Source organism: Ovis aries, unplaced genomic scaffold (genome assembly GCF_016772045.2).
Source record: "Ovis aries strain OAR_USU_Benz2616 breed Rambouillet unplaced genomic scaffold, ARS-UI_Ramb_v3.0 scaffold_90, whole genome shotgun sequence".
NCBI classification, from domain to species: Eukaryota; Metazoa; Chordata; class Mammalia; order Artiodactyla; family Bovidae; genus Ovis; species Ovis aries.
The window spans coordinates 387,175-394,725 of record NW_024599829.1 but is presented as its reverse complement, the minus strand read 5'-3'; the positions used below and the strand labels follow the sequence as shown (position 1 = coordinate 394,725).

Genomic DNA, 7,551 nt, shown 5'->3' with positions numbered 1-7,551 from the left:
CCCAATCTTCAACCCTCCTCCCACCTCCCTCCCCATACCATCCCTCTGGGTCATCCCAGTGCACCAGCCCCAAGCGTCTTGTATCCTGCATCAAACCTAGACTGGTGATTCGTTTCTTTCTTTTTTTTTTTTTTTTTGATTCGTTTCTTATATTATGCATGTTTCATTGCCATTCTCCCAAATCATCCCACCCTCTCCCTCTCCCATAGAGTCCAAAAGACTGTTCTATACATCTGTGTCTCTTTTGCTGTCTCGCATACAAGGTTATCGTTACCATCTTTCTAAATTTTGTAACTGATAGATACCACATATAGTTATAAGGTATACAATATGATGAAGTGATATATGTATACTTTTTGAAATGATTATCACAAGTTTATACTATAGTATTTTTGTTTTGTTTTGTTTTGTTTTGTTTTTCTTTTATTTTTTAATGGCAATCTACTCCAGTACTATTGCCTGGAAAATCCCATGGACAGAGGAGCCTGGTCGGCTACAGTCCATGAGGTCCCAAAGAGTTGGACATGACTGAGCGACTTCATTTCACTTCACTTCACTTATTTTTTAATGCTGTCAAAGGTTTCAAGACACACAAGAATTTTTGTCCTTTGACTGAAATGCATGAACCTGTCTGAAGAGATCATCGGAACAATGCCATCTCTCAGATACGTTTAAACTAGCGGCTTCTAACATTTCTGAAGGAGGGATTCCTTTGACACATCTTTTAAAGGTCTTATGACACTTGTTAATTCTTTTTAAGCAGTGTGGTGAAATATTAATAATACGTTTTGGAAAGTGTTTAATACATTTGTAGGGAAAAATAGGAAGTTTAAGGAAAAACAAGTTAACATTCTTAAGATCTCGGATTCAAGTTCTAGAGTCCTGAGTTTCCCCATCCCAGAGTGCAGTGTATGGTACACTTTAGAGACTTCCCCCCCTTGTGTTTGTGATACCTACCTTAAATATCCCCAAATATGAAAGTTGTAAATTATTACTTTTTAAAAGTATAAATTTATTTATTTTAATTGGAGGTTAATTACTTTACAATATTGTATTGGTTTTGCAATACATCAACATGAATCCACCACAGGTATACACGTGTTCCCCATCCTGAAATCCCCTCCCTCCTCCTTCCCTATACCATCCCTCTGGGTCGTCTCAGTGCACCAGCCACAAGCATCCAGTATCATGCATTGAACCTGGATTGGTGATTCATTTCATATATGATATTATACAAGTTTCAATGTCATTCTCCCAAATCATCCCATCCTCGCCCTCTCCCACAGAGTCCAACAGACTGTTCTATACATCTGTGTCTCTTTTGCTGTCTCGCATACAGGGTTATCATTACCATCTTTCCAAATTTCATATATATGCGTTCAGTTCAGTTCAGTCACTCAGTTGTGTCCAACTCTTTGCCACCCCATGAATCACAGCACGCCAGGCCTCCCTGTCCATCACCATCTCCTGGAATTCACTCAGATTCACATTGAACGAGCCGTGATGCCATCCAGCCATCTCATCCTCTGTCGTCCCCATCTCCTCCTGCCCCCAATCCCTCCCACCATCAGAGTCTTTTCCAATGAGTCAACTCTTCGCATGAGGTGGACAAAGTACTGACTTTCAGCTTTAGCATCATTCCTTCCAAAGAAATCACAGGGCTTATCTCCTTCACAATGGACTGGTTGGATCTCCTTGCAGTCCAAGGGACTCTCAAGAGTCTTCTCCAACACCACAGTTCAAAAGCATCAGTTCTTCGGTGCTCAGCCTTCTTCACAGTCCAACTCTCACATCCATACACGACCGCAAGAAAAACCATAGCCTTGACTAGACGGACCTTAGTCAGCAACGTAATGTCTCTGCTTTTGGATATACTATCTAAGTTGGCCACAACTTTTCTTCCAAAGTGTAAGCGTCTTTTCATTTCATGGCTGCAGTCACCATCTGCAGTGATTTTGGAGCCCAAAAATATAAAGTCTGACCCTGTTTCCACTGTTTCCCCATCTATTTCCCATGAAGTGATGGGACCGGATGTCATGATCTTCTTTTTCTGAATGTTGAGCTTTAGGCCAACTTTTTCACTCTCCTCTTTCACTTTCATCAAGAGGCTTTTTAGTTCCTCTTCACTTTCTGCCATAAGGGTGGTATCATCTGCCTATCTGAGGTTATTGATACTTCTCCAGGCAATCTTGATTCCAGTTTGTGCTTCTTCCAGTCCAGGGTTTCTCATGATGTACTCTGCATATAAGTTAAATAAGCAGGGTGACAATATACAGTCTTGACATACTCCTTTTCCTATTTGGAACCAGTCTGTTGTTCCATGTCCAGTTCTAACTGTTGCTTCCTGACCTGCATACAGGTTTCTCAAGAGGCAGGTTAGGTGGTCTGGTATTTTCATCTCTTTCAGAATTTTCCACAGTTTATTTTGATCCACACAGTCAAAGGCTTTGGCATAGTCAATAAAGCAGAAATAGATGTTTTTCTGGAACTCTCTTGCTTTTTCCATGATCCAGCGGATATTGGCAATTTGATCTCTGGTTCCTCTGCCTTTTCTAAAAGCAGCTTGAATATCAGGGAGTTCATGGTTCACGTACTGCTGAAGCCTGGTTTGGAGAATTTTGAGCATTATTTTACTAGCGTGTGCGCTAAGTGCAATCGTGTGGTAGTTTGAGCATTATTTGGCATTGTCTTTCTTTGGCCTTGAAATGAAAACTGACCTTTTCCTGTCTTGTGGCATTAGTATACTGTATTGTATATTTCTTTCTGGCTTATTTCACTCTGTATAATAGGCTCCAGTTTCATCCACCTCATTAGAACTGATTCAAATATATTCTTTTCAATGGCTGAGTAATACTCCCTTGGGTATATGTACCACAACTTTCTTATCCATTCATCTGCTGATGGACATCTAGGTTGCTTCCATGTCCTGGCTATTATAAACAGTGCTGTGATGAACATTGGGGTACAAGTGTCTCTTTCATTCTGGTTTCCTCAGTATGTATGCCCAGCAGTGGGATTGCTGGGTCATAAGGCAGTTCTAGTTTCAGTTTCTTAAGGAATCTCCACACTGTTTTCCATAGTGGCTGTACTAGTTTGTATTCCCAATAACAGTGTAAGAAGGTTTCCTTTTCTCCACACCCTCCCCAGCATTTATTGCTTGTAGACTTTTGGATCACAGCCATTCTGACTGGAATGAAATGGTACCTCATTGTGGTTTTGATTTGCATTTCTCTGATAATTTATACTACAGGATTGTTAATTGGAGTCATCATGTAGATTAAATCCCTTAAACTTGTTCAATAAATAATAGAAAATTTGTGAACTTTGACCAACACCACGCTTTTCTCCTTCTTTCAGCCCCTCGCAACAACCAATCCACTCTCTTCTTCTATGAAATGTATTTATTTACTTAGGCTGCACCACAAGGCTTGCAAGTATCTTAGTTCCCTGACCAGGGATCAAACCTGGGCCTGGGCATTGAAAGCACCAACTCCTATATTTTGGATTGCCAGGGAATTCCTGAGTTTTACCTTTTAGATTCTATCTATATTTGAGATCATACAGTACTTATCTTCTTCTGTATGGATTATTTCACTTAGTATGTTGCCTTCATGGCTCTTCCATGTTATAGCAAATATGACTTCTTCTAAAAAATGCACTTGTATATTTCACAACCTGAATAACTGTCAAATCCTCTATCTACACTCCTTTCATGTCTCAAATTCAGTCTTATTTAGATTTGACTGAATATCTATATTCAAAGATGATTTTATTTTGGACTAGATTTAGATATTTTGCCTTGGGATTATAGCCCTCTATGTATTATTTCATGATGAATTTGAGGTTATAATGAGTTACTTCACCATTTAGTTAATATGTTATTTGTGTTAACTTATATTTAGTAGTATTTAAACTACAAGATGCGCTATAGTATATAAAGAATCTACATGCTCAAAGATCACTGAGTAAATGCACAATAAGGCTCAGCATAATTGAAAGAATGTTTGAATAAAAACTAAAGAAAAAGTAGCATAATGGAAAAGTCAGAAATGTTTTTCATTTAAACTAAAGGCCATGTACAAATTCTGGAAGGATAATTAAACATGACATGTGAGAAGAACAATAGTAGATTTATGATTGAGATTTAGTGTAACACTACTTTAAGAAATTGAAAAATTATGTTTGTCATGTATTCTACCATATAATTTTCATAAATCATCTGTCACTATATGTATGTGGATGCATGTTTATTCACATACACCTAACATAAATATTTAAACCCATTTATTTTTCAATTTTTTGAGGGCCTCTTTCACATCCTTGTTTCATAGACTGTAAATCAGAGCATTTAACATGGGAATCACAAGGGTGTAAAACAGCGAGGTCATTTTGTCTTCATCTAGAGAATAGGAAGAACTTGGTCTGAAATACATAAAGAGCATAGTTCCCTGGAAAATTACCATAGCAGTTAGGTGGGAGATGCAGGTAGAGAAAGCTTTGAATATCCCCTCAGTGGAGTGGATCTTCAAGACTGATAGGATAATATAACAATAAGAGACAAGGACTCCTGAAATGGTACTTAGTTCAATGAAGCCAAAAATCATGAATATCACTAACTCATTGACCTGTGTATCTGAGCAAGATATCATCAGAAGAGGATGAACACCACAAAAAAGTGGTTAATCTAATTTGACCCACAGTAGCATAAGCAGAATGCTAATGTCGTGTGGATCAAGGCATCTGTCATTCCCACCAGGTAAACCCCAGCCATGATCAGGGAGCACACTCCACTGGACATGCTGACTGCATAGAGCAAGGGGCTGCTGATGGCCTTGTACCAGTCATAGGCCGTCACTGACAGCAGGAGACACTCAGAATTAGCAAAGATACAGAAGACCAAAAATTGCAGGGCACAGCCATAGAAAGAGATTGACTTTTTGGGGGGGAAATAGGTCCACCAGCATACTGGGGCTAATGGCTGTGGAATAGCAGAGGTCACAGAAGGAGAGGTGGCTGAGGAAAAAGTACATGGGTGTGTGCAGGTGGGGATCCATCCTAATCAGGGTTATCATTCCAAGATTTGCCAGAAGATTGATGATATAAACAAGTAGGAACATGGTAAATAGGATCACGTTGTTCACAGTGTTATTAGTAATTCCCAATAAAATGAATTCAGTCACAGAATGCCAGGGTCTAGCCCCCGAAGGATCCAGGGGAATCCGAAGGAGAAAGGGCGTCAGTGAATGATTTAGAGAGAGATAAGGAAAGAATGTTATAGATAAGAAAATAGAGGAGAGAAAGAGGCTGATATTCCTTGGTTTACACAGAAAGCTAATAATGTCTTAGAAGCTCAGGCAGGAAAGTGAATGCAGAGAGCCTGTGTTCCAAGGAATCAGCCTGAAAAAGAGAGGGAGGGAGAGGGAGAGAGAAAGAAAGAAAGAGAGAAAAAAAGAAAAAACACGGGGTGACCAAGCTTCTTCGGTAAGTGAGGCCCATTATTTTATTTTCAAAAGGGGTTTTTATTGCTTAACTTGTACATAGAGGGAAATGAAAGATGCAAAGTCTTACAGAGTCAGCCCAAACATTACATCTGTTTCATCTTTATCAAAACCAGGATTTTTTTTAGCATACCTTTCCCATAAACAATATTATGTACATTATCTTCTGGCCTTGGAAGCCTGTGAAATTTTTATGACCCTCTTTTGATAAAGGCTATTCAACCAGAAAATTTATTTTCCCTTGAAAAGTTATATATATATAATCTATGTCAGCCTCAGAAAATGTTAAACAGAGTTACATTTCTCACGGAGCAAAGGTGCAGTGAGTTACAAGAAATAAAGAAACAATTAGCTCAAAAGTCTGATGTGGTTAATTTCAAGGTTACACTTGTTTTTCTTACATTCCAACTATGTTAACTAATACACTCCCAGGTGCACAGTGGATAAGAGATATGGGAACTTAGCAACAAGCATTGGCCCAATAATGAAATCCTACACCAGCACTACTCTAATAAATTTTAACTCTTTAAAAGGCTCTATGTTTTAGGCTTCCTGTGCCTCTCACAGTTGGGAGGCTGTGAATAATCACATGTGTAGCTTCAAGAGTCTGGATAAACCTGCCAAGCAAGCTAGAATGCTAACAGAGGGGATTTGAATTGAAATATTCCTCTCATGTCCAGGAGATTTATTAGCTAAAGCCCTAAGTTGATTTTCTCCAGAGAAAGGTGGTCGGGGATAGCCCCCTGTTAATGTCAGGAGAGCTGATGAAAGGCACAAAACAGTAAGACAGACAGATTCTGGTTTTGGAGTAGATGCTCGAGCAGTCTAGGGAGCCCCTCGAGCTCTGAAGCCTTGCTTAACAGTTCTCTTCCACATGACCTTTGCCATGGGTGGGATCTCCCGTGCTGGCTCCCAGCAACAGAAGAGCAATTCTCTCCTTCCATTCTTTTCAGATCTTGTATAAACTCTTGAGAAATTGATTTAAAAAATGACACATTCATGTGTAGCACTTCTATACATCTGTAAAAAAATCATAAGGCAGAACATGTTTTTTTTTTCTTCAGCAAATGTTTTTATATTCAGAAAAATATGCACACACACAAATTAAAGAGGCATAGCTCTCTATTCTGCAAGAATAAAATGAATTTGAGAAAAACCTTTTTGAAAGATTGGTGTAAATCTAGATGCCATCCACAAGGTTTGTCACTTTCTACCACCTCTTTTCTGAGTCTTACTTTTTTCTTTTTTTATTTACCTCAGGGAGTAGATCTAGAGTGATATACCTTTTTTCACCTCATATGGTTTTATATGAAAGAGACTCCAGTGATAGAGAGGCTAGTCTCTAACATTTAGGATTATTTTCAATGCTTGAAAATATTCACTTGGGTAAAAGACATATGATTACAATTTTTGTGTTTCTCAAAAGAAAAAAAACATGATTGGTTTAAGATTTTTTGACTTAGTTTTATGCTTACTACAGGGTTTTTGACTTAATTTTATACTCACTACAGGGTAAGTATATCAATGACTAGTAATAACGACAGCAACAAAAAAAATTGTTACTTATTTTAATTCATGCTGTGTTTAGCCTTTGGTGAGATATGAAATAATTATTACTGACCTATTTTCTGGATATTTGCTATTGCTTTCCCACAATGGGCATTATCTATTTGTGGAGAGGTTGTTGTCAAAGGATGAATCATTTTACCAGTGGAAGAAAAGAGCTAAGAGGCAGTGAAAGCAACAAAGTTAATCACACACATTTGCATCACTTTAGATTCTAAATGGCTTTTTAAATATAATATAATGGAAACTATAGAAGGGACAATGTTGTTCATTGTTCAGTTGCCATGTCTTGTCTGACTCTTCACAACCCTATGGACTGCAGCAAGCCACGCTTCCCTGTCCCTCACCATCTCCCGGAGTTTGCTTAAACACGTGTTCAGCTTGCCATCCAACCATCTCATCCTCTGTCTCCCTCTTCTCCTTCTGCCTTCAATCTTTGCCAGCATCAGGGTTTTTTTCCAATGAGTTGTCTGTTCACATTAGGTGG

General features: G+C 38.6%; 1 pseudogene; it reads right to left on the bottom strand.

The window, feature by feature from the left end:
* Positions 1-4,274: 4,274 nt before the first annotated feature.
* On the bottom strand, positions 4,275-6,442 carry LOC101109240 (olfactory receptor 5W2-like; annotated as a pseudogene).
* Positions 6,443-7,551: the final 1,109 nt, after the last annotated feature.